This window comes from Antechinus flavipes, chromosome 2 (genome assembly GCF_016432865.1).
Source record: "Antechinus flavipes isolate AdamAnt ecotype Samford, QLD, Australia chromosome 2, AdamAnt_v2, whole genome shotgun sequence".
Lineage (NCBI taxonomy): Eukaryota > Metazoa > Chordata > Mammalia > Dasyuromorphia > Dasyuridae > Antechinus > Antechinus flavipes.
The window spans coordinates 612,019,964-612,036,589 of NC_067399.1; the positions used below are offsets into that span (position 1 = coordinate 612,019,964).

Below are 16,626 nucleotides of genomic sequence, written 5' to 3' on the forward strand. Positions count from 1 at the left end.
CTGCGAAGAACAATTAAATAGCTCTCTTGGGAGGAGGAGCATTTGTTAATTGTGAACTTACCTAATCTCAAATAAAAGGGGAAGGTAATTGTGAAGTGTAGTTTAATTAATCTTTCAAGAGAAAAATCTCTCCTTTGAAATAACAGCCAGCTTGGGCTGGAGAAAAGAGAAAATGAAAGGAAACAGTAGCTACCATTTACATTATATTTGAAGTCTTCAAAGTGCTTTCCATGTCATCACATTTGATCCTCACAAAAATAACAACAATAATAATAGTTACATAGCACTCAGTTTGGATCAGGCACAATTATTATTATATCTGCTCCTTTCAACATCTATGTGATGTTATTATTTTTATTTCCATTTTACAGATAAGAAAAGTGAGGATGATGGAGATTAAATGACTTGGCTCAGAATCACAGAGAACAAATAAGCAGCTGAGGCAGAATTTAAACTCAGTTCTTCCCAATTTCAAATCCAATCTGAAACTTAAGAAGCAAAAGCCCTGAATATTACTGAGCTGTCTTGTACTAGCTGTGTAATCTCACATATAATTTTATTTCTCTAAGACTTGTTTTTCTAATCTGAAAAACAGGGACAATGATTATATTTCTTGCTTCCTAGAACTGTTTTAAGGAAAACATTTTTACAAACCTAAAATCTCTGCACAGAATGAGTCAGTTATAATGGTACTCTCGAACAAAGCTTCTTAAACTGTGGATCAGAACTCCATACAGGGTAGTGTATCTCAATACCAGGGTTGGGAAAAACTTGGCAATAATCAAAGGTTTCTGAATCCTCTACATCTGCAGTATCAACTATTCCACCAAGACTTAATTCTTTGTGTAAAAATAAATAAGCACATCTATTTCATTAATGTGCAAATTTGTTTTTGTCTTTAATAGTAAAATTACATGTATACCAAACAATTATTTTAAAAATAAATTTCTTTATGGGATGTATTAACAGTAAATGTTTGACTTGCATACCTATTTGATAAACGTATACACCTGGGGTCAAGTAAAAATTTCTCCACCGAAAAGGAATTGCGAGAGGAAAACATTTAAGAAGCCTAGTTCTAGAGGTTTACAAGGGTTGGTAGTGAATAACAGAGGCCTTCTTGAATTGATAAAGTCCTGGGTTCAAGCCACACTTCTGACCCATAATGGTTATATGGTCCCTGGTAACTCTCCACTTTGAAGAGAAGGTGCTGATTTCTGTTGGTCAAGAGAATTCCTTTACCTGGGAGTTCCCTGTACCAAAGAGACATCACAGGCCCAGTTTTATCTTCTTGATAATTTTAGTTCAATCCTCCCTCTTGTCTTGGAGTTAAGTATTAATATTTTATATTCTTACAGCACTTCATACTTTTCAAAATACTTCCCCATATTTCATCTCTGTTCAAGCTCAAAATAAGCCTGTGAAATAAGCAGGGTAGATACTATTTTCAGTTTACAGATGAGGAAGCTGTGACACTGAGGGTTTAAGTGATTCATTAGTCAGTGTTCACACACCAAGCAGTGGTAAAGCAGAGTCCCCATCCACCGATGCCTTATGCAATGCTGTTTCTATTGTACTAGGTGACTCAAATTATACAGACATAGCCTGGAGAAAAATAATCAGAGAAAAATTGAAATTGGGCCATTTTTCATCAGAATCATTAAAAATAAATAAATAAAACCTACCAATGGGTAAAGATGATGATGAGAGACATTGGGACTGAAATCCTGAGCAGAGCGGGTGCAAACTTCTTTGGACTCAACTTCTAAAATTAAAAAACAAAAACATGGAATAAGTCATATAGCACTTGCTATTTTTACCAGGCATAATTCAGATGCCACATTCTGTTTTAAAGTCTTTAAAAAAAGAATTACTGCTGGAGTTTGACAACAAAGAAAGCTGATTATGATAGCAAAAGTCTTTTTACAAACCACATTTTGATTAAGAATTTATATTTACACGCAGAAGTCACTGGTACAAGTGGAAATACGCAACTTAGCACATACTCGGGGAAGGTTTCCCATTCACACAGGCTTAAATATCAGCTTAATACAATAAATAAGTTTCTTGCTATATCCCTTAGAATGTAAGGCTCCTTATAGGTATAGTTTTTAATATTTTTTTTGCTACATCCCCAGCACATAACGTATAGTAAGCACTTAAAAAATTCTTGTTGATTAAAGATCTTTGCAGGAGGTATACTGAAAATGGAATCCACCTTGGTCTAGTAATTTGAAAATTGCATTAATTTCACAAATCATTTAATAGAAAAGAACTAATATAGAAGAATTCACCTTGATTCACTCAATTTGGATGCTTAGGACCAAAGATTGTGGGAATTGTATCATTTCCCTACTAACTTCTCCTGGGCCCTAACTCTTTGCCTTTTTTGCCTTTGCCTTACAGCTGGTACTGTCTGTTGCTAGGTCATTAGAAGAAAAAACCATTGATTTAGCAAGACCCAGGAACAAAGATAGCAAAAACTGTAGGATAGAGGAAAGAGTCAGAGAATCCTACCTCTGCTATTTCTAAGCCATGTGATCTTGGCAAATAACTTCCTGAACTTCAGTTTCCAAATGTGTAAAATAAGGCTATAAAACTACATGCTCTCTTCCAATATGTTGGCATGGACCCATATTGCTATGGCAGAGAAAGGGCATTTGAAAAGACATATTTATTTCTTCATCAGTTATCTACATCACTGGGACTCACAACTAGTCCTGTTCATGGATTACAAAGGATCTTTAAAGATTATCTTATCCAATACCTTCATTTTAGAGGTAAGGAAACCCTGGCCCCAAATAGCCAAGAGCTTACCCAAGATCAAATAGCTGTAGAGCCCAGTATTCTTTCTCTAATACCTGATACTAATCTGGATACTGTGGAAAACTGACATGACCATATTAAACTTCATAAAGTCTTTTATTAAAAAGAAATCTAATACTCTTGAGGTGTCCAAGCCACTTTCTCATACATATTCTATAATATTTTCTTTAAGTGGGAAACCAGATCCCCATTGGAAAAGCTAAATAAATTGTTATGCATTTCCCTAAAGGTTTGCTTCTTAACTCCCTCAGTTTAAGTATAGTAATGGTTCAAATATCTTTCAAACCTGAAATTGGTTTAATATACTTTGGTCAAATTCTCACACTCTTTTTTCCACATTCTTTGCTGCAAACTGGTTCATTGAATTCTGGTGTTAAATCAATTACCAAGTCCCCAAACTCTTATCCCAAAAGGAAAAATGTTTGGAGATGGTATAGAAGTCACAGCAAATAAAATTACTGATCATTTTGAGTTAGAAGGAAACTTAGAACATGAAATGAAATGGGAAGGTTATTGAGGGCCACGAAGTAAGAGGAGTTTTTATTGTTGTTTAGTAGAGTAATTCTATCCAACTTCCATTTGGAGTTTCTTGACAAAGTGACTTGGAGTGGTTTACCATTTTCTTCTCCAGATTATTTGACTGATGAGGAAACTGAGGCAAATAGGATTAAGTGATTTATGCAGGATCACAAAGCTAGTAAGTATCTGAAGCTGGATTTGAATTCAAGTCCTCTTGATTCTAGGACCAGAACTCTATTCACTATGGCATCTAGTTGTCCAAGAAGTGTTAGAGCTAGATTTGAACCCAGATCCTCTGAAACCAGAATAGCATTATTTCTACTGTAGCAATGATGAAGCTACCATCCAAGGTCCTGGGTCATACATAGCTTGGACCTGAGAAGGACTGAGAAATCTATTCTCTCCCCTTCACACCTTTAATAACCTCCCAATTATGGCTGAGTAAACAAATTAAAGTTGCTTTCCAAGGTTATATAACCCATGTGGTTATATAGCAACAACACTTGTTCCATTGCAACCCATTGAAATGATCTGTAAGGAACTTCAGGTCTTGCAAACCAATGTAGTTATGTTTTAGGCAAAGATATGAATCTTCCTTTCAATGATCTCAGCCCTCCTGCCACTCATAACCCTTCCATTACTCCAACAGACCTACCCAGACCCATGATTTCTCTAAGAGTACTTTGACAATAGGCTGGACAAATGACAGTGATTATTGAATCAGGGATAGTTCCTTTTTCTCTCAGACTTATCCCCAAAGGACCCCTCAGAGCCTATTCAGGTCAATTTCTCACTAAGATTCTGCATGAGGTTTTTCCTGACCTCAGCCAAAGAGCCACACTGATCACCCAACGAAAACATTACTAAAAGGAAGCCAAATTCTGAGTTATTGAAAAAATCTGTCCCAGAGAACAGATAATGGAATATGATTCCCTTTCTGGGCAGAAAACTGGGAGGAAGGCACAGTGATTAGAGCAGAATGTCTCATACCTTGTCATTGTTTTTCCTTAGATGTTTTGTTATTATTGTTGTTTTAAATAAGGATTAAGAAGACAAGGGGAGAGAAATAAAGTATGTATTCATAAAGCAAACAGGAAGGAAGGAAGGAAGGAAGGAAAAAAGGAAGGAAGGAAAAAAGGAAGGAAGGAAGGAAAAAAGGAAGGAAGGAAGGAAGGAAGAAGGAAGGAAGAAAGAAAAAAGGAAGGAAGGAAGGAAGGAAGGAAGGAAGGAAGGAAGGAAGGAAAGAAGGAAAAGAAAAAGGAAGAAAGAAGGAAGGAAGGAAGGAAGGGAAGAAGGAGGGAAGGAAGAAAAGGAGGGAGGGAGGAGGAAGGAAGGAAGGAAGGAAAGAAGGAAGGAAGGGAGGAAGGAAGGAAGGAAAAAAGAAGGGAAGAACAGAAAGGAAGATCAAAGGAGGGTAAGAGGAAGGGAGAACACTAAAGCCTCTAAGTAGGGGTGGCATGAACCTGGTAACCCCTGCCATGACCCATGTATCCAAGAACCTGCCACAGAGTCACACCTCCAAAGTGATATTATAGTCTCTAGGGCGTGTGATCAATGGTGATCTTGAACTCTATAATTGACTGTCAAGAACTGAATGGGATGAAGCAAGGCAATGGTTTCAAATTAGATGATGGCCAAGCTCTGATTACAAAGATGAGCTCATCCTGATGGACACACTGGACTTTGCTTATCCTGAGAAATGAGGACATGTTGCTGCTATTTTTCCAGCAGAACAGGTCAGGAAAATGGGACAAGCTCTACCCCACTGAACTAACAGAAATTCATTCAAGATCATCAAAGTATACCTTCATCCTTCTTGCCAAGGGGTGAAACCCAAGATCAGCCTTGACAGATTCTAGCGCCTCATTCAATTTCATGAACCTCAATTGGGCCCCAAACTCTGTAAGCTCCTACACATTCCAAAACTCTCTCCAACTCCCCACCTCTTGTAGAAACAATTGAAGCTTCCTTCCCACATCCGTTTTGGTTATTCATGAGACTTTGTTATTGATCATGCTACAGCCCCTCACAACTCTTTGAAAATAGAACTGAGAGAAAGGATGATATAATAAAAGAAGCTCTGGGTTTCAACTCCAAGGAAATGGGTTCTTTGTAGGATCACACACAGATCTAGAGCTAAAAGGGAACTCAAAAGTACATCTAATCCAACTCCTCCTCACATTTTACAAGTGCAAAAACTAAGGTCAAAGTTCAAATTTTGGATCTGCCATCGGATCCCCCATATGTCCTTGCTCCAGCTGTCATATCAATTTGAACCTCATTTTGCCCATGTGTAAAAAGGCAGGGTTGATGGTGTCTAAGGTCCCCATTAATTCTGATGGGATGTTGGAGATGATGATATACCAAATTTCTCTTGCTGCTCGACTGAAGAGTCTTTTTTTCTAGCAGCAGCTGGATGGATGGAACTCAGATAATTATACCAGATTAGCACCAGCTGACACTCAGCAGTGCTTCTCCTTTGATCCTTCTAAGGACAAGCACAGAGCCAAACAAAGCCCTGCAGTTGCCTATAAGACACTATAGTCTTCAGGATGTCTTCCAAAAAAGAGGGGGGAACCAAGACTATTACCTGAACAGGCCATATGACTGCCTAGACTGTCCACATGGTAGATCTACTGTCTCTTAGCCTTTAGCTTGAAAGTTTCAGGAATTTTTACCCTGTAAAAACACAACTTTAATTTTAATCTGCTTCTTGGAATCCCTAATTGGGGCTCTCATTTTCTTTTAATGATTAAAAAAAAAAAGATATAGGACAATACCATTGCACTAAATTCCAGGGTCCCATCTGCAGCAAATGATAACGGCCTTTTGGATCTCATCCTAGAACAATTTAAGCTGTTTCAGAATATACAAGGTTCACAAAATTTGATTTGTAAAGAATTTCTAACCCAATGAAGATTGGAGTGAGGTGGGGGGCTGTTTGTCTATCATACCACACTGTTGTTATTGAATCATTTTTCAGTCTTCTCTGACTCTTCATGACCCCGTTTGGGGTTTTCTTGGCAGGAATACTGCAGTGGCTTGCCATTTCCTTTTCTAGCTTATTTTTACAAATAAGGAATCGAGGCAAACAAGGTTAAGTAATTTGCCTAGGGTCACATGGCTAATTAATGTCTGAGGCCAGATTTGAACTCAGGAAGAGGAGTTTTCTTGACTCCAATCCCAGCATTCTATTCACTGTTCCATTTAGCTGTCCCATGACAAAAATCTTAAGGGTTAGAACATTGATAGGGAAAAATAATTTTCAGGTTATCTTTTATTTGTTTAATATTTCAACATTTTTTTAAAATTCTGAGTTCCAAAATTTCTCCTTCCCTTCCCTCTTTAACATGGCAAGCAATTTGATATAGATTATACATGTGTAGTTCAGCAAAATATATTTCTTTTTTGACCATGTTACAAAAGAAAACAAGACAAGAAGGAAGGAACGAAAGAAGGAAAGAAGGAAGGAAGGAAGGAAGAAAAACTTTTGAAAGTGTGCTTCATTCTGTATTCCAATTCCATTACCTCCTTCTCTAGATGTGGATAACATTTTTCTTCCTCTAAGTCTTTCAGAATTTTCCTGAATCATTTTATTGCTGGGAATAGATAAGTAATTTGCTTTATCATTGTATAATGCTGCTGTTATTTTGTACAATGTTCTCCTGGTTCCACTCACTTAATTTTGCATTAGTTCATGTAAGTCTTTTCAGGTTTTTCTGAAAATATCCAGCTCATCATTTCTCATAGCACAACTGTATCCCATAACAATTATATATCACAATTTGTTCAGCCATTCCTCGACTGATGGGCATCCCCTCAATTTCCAATTTTTTTTGATAGCAAAAAAAGAGCTGCTATAAATATTTTTTGTAAATATACATCTTTTTCCTTTTCCTTTGATTGTATATAGACCTAGTACTAGTATTGCTAGGGCAAAGAAAATGGATAATTTAATGGCCCTCTGGGAATAGTTCCAAATTACTCTCCAGAAAGTTTAGATCAGTTTACAATTCTACCAATAGTGCATTAATGTCCTAATTTTTTCACATTCCCATCAGCATTTGTCATTTTCCTTTTCTGTCATATTTGCCAATCTGATAAGTATGAAGTGGTATATCAGAATTGTTTTAATTTGCATTTCTCTAATCAATAGTGATTTGGAGCATTTTTTTTCATATGACTATACAAAGTTTTGATTTATCCTTCTGAAAATTCCCTATTCATATCTTTTGACCATTTATCAATTGGGGAATAACTCTCCTTATATATTTGAGTCAATTTTCTATAAAAGCCAAATGAGACCTTATCAGAGAAACTTTCTATAAATATATTTTCCCAGTGTCCTGCTTTCCTTCTAATCTTTGTTATATTAGATTTGTTTGTGCAAACTTTTCAATTTGATGAATCAAAATTATCAACTCTACATATGATGATGTCATCTATCTCTTGTTTGGCCATGCCATGACTTCTTCTCCTGTTCAAATATGTGACAGGTAAAATTTTCCATGATTCCATGATTTGTTTATAATATCATTCTTTATGTCTAAATCACATATCCATTTTGACTTTATCTTTGTATATGGTGGATGATGCTAGTCTAGTTTCTGCCAAACTGCTTTCTAGTTTTCACAGCAATTCTTGTCCTCAAAAGTTTGAGTTTCTGGGTTAATTTCACACTAGATTACCATGGTCATTTACTATATGTATTGTGTACCTAATCTATTCTACTGATTCACAACTCTATTTCTTAGCCAGTACCAAATTGTTTTAATAATTATCACTTTGCAATATAGTTTGAAATCTGGTGTTTCTAGACTATCTTCCTTCTTCAGGTTATATTATTGATCAAAGAAAAGAGATAAATGATGATGAATAAATATTGCCAACAGTGTCAGCCTTGTGACATGGACAAATGACTTTGGAGTCAGACTACCTAAACTCAAATCTTGCCTCTTCTATTGGGTATCTACATGAACTAAATCAAGTCATTCAACCTCACTGAATCTCATTTTCTTGAGGAACTAGACTAAATGATCATTAAGGTATTTTTCTACTCTAAATCAATTTCTCAACTTGATCCTTTAATAATGAAGAAGCCTTTAACTTCCATTTGTGCTGAATAAAATTTTTTTCAATGTTAAACCATAAAACATATAGTACTTAACATTCACGCTAAACATTGTTCTTGGAACTTATACTTTGACATATGAGTTGGCATTTCTTTACAAAAGATTTTTAATTAGCTTAAAGGATAAGCAGAAAATACTCTTTTACATGCAATATTGGGATTTTGAGAGAACACTCATATTTTGCAACACTCTACCCATGTCAATGTTTTGTCAAAGATGACATAAAGCAGAGCGATTATTTTTTTTATTATATCATATTTATTTTTAATACATTTTAAACATTCTGGTAAATCCTATCTAATAGTCTAATCCTTCAGTTTCTTATTCAATAGTATCATAAATTTGGCTTTTATGCATCAGGGCAGGTCATAAAAGACTCTATGGTATAAGATTTGCCTGGAGGATCAGGACAAGGCATCAAATTGGACTAGTTGAAAAGGAGTATACCAGTGTGCAAATCACAAATATAGAGGAAAAGTAAATTCCAATCAGTCCTCACTACCAGCCCAAAGGTTCAGAAACCAAGAATATGGACGGATGTTGGTGTTTAAGGATCCCAACCAGGCAGGATGCATGAGGAAAGAAGAAAGAGTCTAAGGATGTATTGATATGGAATTTGAGTTTTAAGCTACTCTTAAGACATAAGAAATGGAAGTTGTAGTCAAACACATAAAAGATTGTTTCAGGTATATAAAAAGAAGATATTCAGGATGCTTTCTGATCTGGAAAAAAGGATATCTTCTCCCTGCCTTGGTTTTAAGCATAACTCTTATTATGAATGTCTAAAGCCAAGTGAATCTGTACTATTCCCAAGAGAGAAGAAAGGCTCTGTAGGTGCTAGTGATTAAGTGGAAACCTGGATATCCTAGAGAATTCTCATAATTCTAAGAGTATTCCATATTGAGGAAATATATAGACTCAAACAAAAAGAAATGGAATTCCTTGCAGCTCCCTCACAATGAGAAGATAATGATTACCATTAATATGACAGTCCCAACAGAGAGCCAAAGGAAATCAATGATTTTTAGGTATTCGCAACTTTTCACTATTACTTTTCTTTCATTATGGCTCCTAGGATATACCTAACATACTTCCTAGCTCCCTCATCTGTAAAATAAGAGAGGCTTTCAGCAGTCTCCACAATGATTCAACTTGAGCAAATGAAGAACATTTTTCAAGCAGCTTGATTTTTGCCAAGACCCTGGTCTACCCGGACTCAACCCAATATCTTGTAGAGACCAATGTTTTCTTCTAAAGAAATGGGACCATCCTGCCTCAGTGCCAAGGGTCCAACCACTTATGGCACCAACAAATCTTCTATTCATGGCAGTTAATCCTAGCAAAACAAAGCTATAATATTTGGGACCAGGAATGCTTAACCATCAAAGTAGCCTTCAAGGAATAGCTCAAAAGCAGCCGACACCCTTTCTACCACAAACTGGAACACTTCAGATCAATATTATGCCTGAAACTGGTCCAAGCTCTGCTGGCTACTTTTTTTCTTCTTCCATTTCCTTCTTGGAGTTACTTATCTCCTGGGGAGGGGGGGTGGGCAATGAGGCACAAAGTAGATATATTGTTTCAAAAAGATAGGCAAACATACTATTGACAAAACAGAACTAGCCCCTGGCCAGCCTTGTACTATTTCCTACCCAGAAAAATCAGTAACATGTCATTTTCTCCCATCAAACCTTCCCTTGTTGAAACCTATTAGACACAGCAACATTTGACAGATCTATAGGGATCAGAGCTTGAAATGTCTGAGTTTGCAGTCTAACAGAGAGCTAGTCTGCCAGAGCCCATCAGCCCAGATGGTCATTATGGCTACAGCTCTACATTGTCACAACAGCTCAGTGGTGGAATACTGGGGATTTGAAGAAATACTAACTCATCCTTCTGGCCTCTTTTAATTCATCAGGATATTGACTATACATGTAGTTCTGTGCTATCTGAGCTTGAAACCAGATCCCCTGAAAAACACCATAAGGCTGCTTGTATCACTACAAAAAGGTCTCAGCCATCAAGCCCTTGAACTTCATTACAATAAACAATCCCTCATTCCCTCCACCCCATAATCCTCATTGTAATAAATCAGGCTTCTCAAACTTTTTTGCACTGGCAACTCTTTTTTGTCAGAAGAATTTTTATATGATCCCAGGTATACAGACATAAAATAGTTATTCAAATTAAATACTTTTTGATAATAAATCATAATTTCATGACCCCTATATTTAGTTATGAGACCCCATTTGGGGTTGCAAACCACAGTTTTAAGAAACTGGGTAATAGATAACCTGGATTAAAAGAATTCCTTTATTCCCAGGAAGTCTTTTCTTTTTACAATTCAGATTTCTCAAATAAGTTCTGAATAATTATTAATACCTCTACAAACTAATCAGGGACCCAATAAGATATATAATTCACCCTAGGCTTTGCTAGTTTCCCTGTACACTGAACTTCATCTTTCCTCAGCAAACCATCCAATCAAATGGCCAAACTAAATCTGTCAATCAAATCTTGGAACTGTAACTTCAAATGTCTCCTAAAGAAATCAAAACAGGAATAGCTATGTGGCGCAGTGGATAGAGCACCAGCCCTAAAGTCAGGAGAACCTGATTTCAAATGTGATTTCAGACACTTAACACTTTCTAGCTTTGGGATCCTGGGCAAGTCACTTAACCCCATTTGCTTCAGGGGAAAAAAATCAAAACAAATATCTGTTGTTTATCTACTATGTACAAAGTATTGTGTTAGTTACTGAGAGATTTTTTTTTTTTAAAGTATTAGATGTGGTACAGGCAGCTAGATAGCAAAGTGGATAGAGAACTCATTTTCCTGAGTTCAAATCTGTCCTCATATTCTTACACACTTATGAACATGTCTATCAAATAAGCTGGCAAAGGGAATGGCAAACTACTCTGCCACAAAAACCCCAGATGGAGTTACAAAGAGTTGGCAAGACTGAACAACAAAGACATGGTATCTGTCTTCAAGGACCTTATAATTGAAGTGAAGAGTTCTTCACCTTTTTGGTGTCATAGAATCCTACAGCAGACTGGTGTAGCCTATGGACTCCTACTCAGGATAACTTTTTAATTGCTTAAAATAAAATGCCTAGAATTACAAAATAAATCAAATATTTTGAAATTCAATTATCAAAATGTTTTAAAACATAAGTTAAAACCCCCAGGTTAAAGTAGATGATCCCTGATAATCTATAATTTTATGGCCAAAGCAAATTTGCAGGTACCCATGAGACATTCCAGCACTCAGGAAAGTGGATCAGAATAATAAGAAGTGTTTTTGTTATAACTTTTCTCATTTTTAAATTATAGTATTTTTCCCCAGGTTTCAAGAAAGGATGCATCTTTTACATTTTGATGTGTAAAATGATCCTTTCATTGGCCTTGAAAACAAAACTCCCCAGATTCCCAAATAAATTCCAGTATGAAGCTTTTCCCAGATAAACCACTGTGTGACCATGAAACCACATCCACCATGACCTGATGTAATCTTTATTGTTCAAGTATGGCTTTAGTTCCCTACGCAACTTTATTTCCAAAAAGTGTCATCTGCTATTTCTCTGGACTTTAATCTACCAGCTCTGCCACACTTAGGCAGACCTAGGCTTAGATTGAATAGGCAATCTAGATTGAATGTATCATGAAAGATTGTTGCAGACTTATCTATCTTTAAGACAGCCTGCACTCATAGATGAGGTGCCTTGGTTACAGAGCTGATACAAAGCACTTGTTCACCCCAAGCTTGAAAATTGTTCACCCTCTGAATTTGAAAATTCTTCCTTATTTGTGACATTGAACACAAGTGACTTTTTTTCCTACCCATCCCTACCTCTACTCTTGCTCTGCCCCCAGTACATCAGCTTTACAAATTAAAGTCATCTCCTCCAATAGCCCTCTGGAGATACTTCAAAATGACCTTGACTTTTATTATTGTTGTTGTTCTTGTTATTACCATCTTTACAAATATCAATCCTGGTTTTAGGGGTTCAAACCAGAGAAAGTGAGATATCCACAACCATAAGTCTGAGTAGCATTTTTGTACTGGGATTAACTCATTTAAAATAAGTCATCTTCTCATTTAGCACCAACATGATGGATGCAGTTGGCACACTGGCTGATGCATTACTGAACCACATCCACAATGGAAAGCATTATGTATCTAGCCCAAAGAGTTACAGCTATTCTGCTCCTCAGTTCTACAATTCATCGCTGTAACAACCTATCTCCATCTTAGACTTAAAGAGAGAATCTGGATGGAGAAAATAAAAATCTCTTCCAGAATAGTAAGATCCTCGCCTTGATACACATTTAAGAACACATTCTCTTTCTTTGAATCACAGAATGTTTTGATCTCAAAAGGAATTAAGAAGTCATATAGGTCAACCTCTTTCACTTTTCAGAGGAGGAAATTAAGGCCCAGAAAGGCCAAATGATTTCCTGAAGCTGATATCTTTTCCATCAGTGGAAAACTTCCACTACATTTTCCCATTAAATCTGAGAACACCCTTTAATTAAAAAAAAAAGGTATTTAAAGTTCCATGAATAAGGACATATTAAGGTCAAGATACAGGCACCTGCAATGCATCCTAGTTCTGGTCCTATTGGTTTATCCCTCAGTAATTTCCTCCAACTCTCTATCTTCCCGGGTTTAATTCCCCATTATGGGCTGGTCTTTCTCCCAAAGTATACCAAGCTTATTGGATAAGCATCAGGGATGAAGCAGGCACAGGCGCTTGATGGACCTAAGTCCATTTTCTCCAAGAAACCTTCCTTGATTCACTTTAATAAAATTATTGCCTTTCCTTTAAAATTACTTTCAAGTTATTCTCTATGTATCTTGTTTGTACACAATTGTTTTCATGTTTTTTCCTCCATTACACTGTGACCACCTTGAAAGCAGAAACAGAATTTGCCTTTCTTTGTATCCCCAGCACAATGTCTGGCACATAGTAAGCACTTGATAAAGGCAAGTTAACTTGACTTGTCTCCGTGCTAGACCCTGCCTCTGGATGGCATTGAGGTGCCCATCATTTGTTTTAATTGAGACATACATGATCCTAGATAACTTCCTAAGAAATAACATTGTCAAGCTACTCCCATTCTAACCCTAGAGTATATAACTAGCTCACAAATTGACTGGGAAAATTCATCCCGAGGTCTATACCTCCTGCAAATCAGGACCAAAGTGTAAGAGGAGAGGCATTCCCCGAGTCCCAAGATGCACCAAAATTTCTTTTTTTTTTAAATAACTTTTTATTGACAGAACCCATGCCAGGGTAATTTTTTACAGCATTATCCCTTGCACTCACTTCTGTTCCGATTTTTCCTCTCCCTCCCTCCACCCCCTCCCCCAGATGGCAAGCAATCCTTTACATGTTGAATAGGTTACAGTATATCCTAGATACAATATATGTTTGCAGAACCGAACAGTTCTCTTGTTGCACAGGGAGAACTGGATTCAGAAGATATAAATAATCTGGGAAGAAAAACAAAAATGCAAGCAGTTTATATTCATTTCCCAGTGTTCTTTCTTTGGGTGTAGCTGCTTCTGTCCATCTTTGATCAATTGAAACTGAATTAGCTCTTTTTATCGAAGAGATCCACTTCCATCAGAATACATCCTCAAACAGTATCATTGTTGAGGTATATAATGATCTCCTGGTTCTGCTCATTTCACTTAGCATCAGTTCATGTAAGTCTTGCCAGTCCTCTCTCTATTCATCCTGCTGGTCATTCCTTACAGAACAATAATATTCCATAACGTTCATATACCACAATTTGCTCACCCATTCTCCAATTGATGGGCATCCATTCATTTTCCAGCTTCTAGCCACTACAAACAGGGCTGCCACAAACATTTTGGCACATACAGGTCCCTTTCCCTTCTTTAGTATCTCTTTGGGGCATAAGCCCAGTAATCACACTGCTGGATCAAAGGGTATGCACAGTTTGATAATTTTTTGAGCATAGTTCCAAATTGCTCTCCAGAATGGCTGGATGTGTTCACAATTCCACCAACAATGTATCAGTGTCCCTGTTTTCCCACATTCCCTCCAACATTCCACATTATCTTTCCCTGTCATTCTAGCCAATCTGACAGGGATTCACAAAATTTCAACTTGGTATTTCATTCTTGGAAGTTAACCTAGCAGCAATCTGGGGGTATGGGAGCTCTAGGGATTAGGAAAATCTAACCTAGTCTCAAAGAACTCCTCTGCCCAGGCCAAATGAATTTCCTACCACCATGGACATGTCCAACTATAATCTCTTCTATCAAGAGAAGCCAGGTATCCAGTTTGCTTGGCATTGTGAACAACAGAGGTCAGACTTCTAGACCAAAAGAGAAATCCCAGGTCTTAGGGCTGGAAAAACCCTGAGACAGATCATCTAGTTCAAACCCTTCACTTTATCTAATAAGGAAACTGAGGCTCAGAAGGGGGAATATTTGCCAGAGGTCACAGAGAAATGAGTGCCCGTGGCAAGATCCACAGCAGTTCTGCTGATGAGCAGTCCTGTGTTCTTTTCAACACCTGAACTTCTGAGAATGATTTTGGAAAAGCCTGCTAAGTCCTACATGAACTGATGTGGAGTGAAGTGAGTAGAACCAAAAGGACACTGTACACAGCAACAACAAGATTATGTAATGATCAATTATGATAGAGTTGGCTCTTCTCAAAAATGCAGTGATTTAAGGCAAGTCCAATAGACTTGGGGTGGAGAGAGCCATCTGTATCCAGAGAGAGAATGGAAACTGAATGTGGATCAAAATAAAATATTTTCACCTTGTTATCATTGTTGTTTATTTGCTTGTGGTGTTTTTCTTTCTCGTGTTTTTTCCCCTTTTGATTTCATTTTTCTTGTGAAGCATAATGAATATAGAACTATGTTTAGAAGAATTGCACATGTTTAACCTATATTGAATTGCTTGCTGTCTTGGGAAGGAGGAAGGGGGGAAAAAGAGGAGGAAATTTGAAACACAAGGAGGAAATTTTTTGCAAAGATAAATGTTGAAAACTATCTTTGCATATATCCGGAAAAATAAAATACTATTAAAAATGGAAGGGGCAAGAGTTTATTAGGCTCTAAGCCCAGTGCTAGGAATACATACAGAATACCTAAAGACTCAAGGTTCTGGGAGGAACTAGTAGATGGCCTGGCATGTAGCAGGCCTTGTCCATAGTCAAATTGGAAGTAAGATGGAAGTTGAACTCAGCTTTTATGACTCTAAGTATATAACTCCTTCTACTCTACACTGAAACAGCAGATAAAGTAGATATACCTGTAGATTTCACTAGAGGAGGTCTGATGACTTCTGCCAGAACCTCCCCTTCCCACACCACTCAAAGTGGAGCTATCCAATGTCCTTAACTTACCTTGGAGCCTCTAATGACCTGAAACTGCTCATTGTCATCAACCAAGAAAGTTCTGAAGCTAAGGTTTCATTTTTGCCCTTGCTGCTATTGCTGTTAAAACATTACCTAGAAGAATTGCTATTAAGAAATGATCCATTTTCTTGCTATTGGTAGCAAACTATATTTAATCATCACTTAGGTGGAATTCTAAGTTGGTATGGGGCATTATGGGAAGTGTAGTTTTTCCCAACTAGGAGGGATTGAAGGAGCATCAGAAATAGAAGTTGTCAGGGACTGGGAACTTTTGTCCCACAGAATTTATTAGAGGTGTGCCCGTGGCCAGCTAATTCCAAGGGAAGGTCACTGCTACCCTTAATTGAATATGATCACTAGCAATTAGAGCCTTGTCAGCTCACTGACCTACTTAAGGAATGATCTGCCTGGAAAGAATTTTGCAATTTTCCTGACTATTGCTACTACTGGGACCTGGTGAATTCATCTATCTCTATTTCCTCCTTCTCCCCTAACCCATCACTGTCTGATAAACCAGCATCACTTACACTCAGGCAGAGATCTCCTGTTCTCCGTAAACTTTTTAAAAATTGGCAATATTTGCTTTTATAATATGTTCTGCCCCCAAATAAAGATAAACTGGTCTTTATTGCATTCTAAGGTAGTGTTTCTTTTAAAGAATGGACCATAGAAAGACAAAAATGAATCCATAGACTAATAATTCTAGATTTAATTATGAGCCTGAAATGAAGCTAAATTGAG

General features: G+C 37.1%; 1 protein-coding gene across 50 annotated transcripts in view; it reads right to left on the reverse strand.

The window, feature by feature from the left end:
- The window catches only part of SORBS1 (sorbin and SH3 domain containing 1), a 350,893-nt gene that overhangs the window by 210,419 nt on the left and 123,848 nt on the right, over positions 1-16,626 (reverse strand). For all 50 annotated transcript variants that reach the window (XM_051981698.1, XM_051981697.1, XM_051981725.1 and 47 more), the window contains one exon: positions 1,686-1,765. The gene's annotated coding sequence lies outside the window, so the exon portion shown is untranslated. The remainder of the gene's footprint in view (positions 1-1,685; positions 1,766-16,626) is intronic.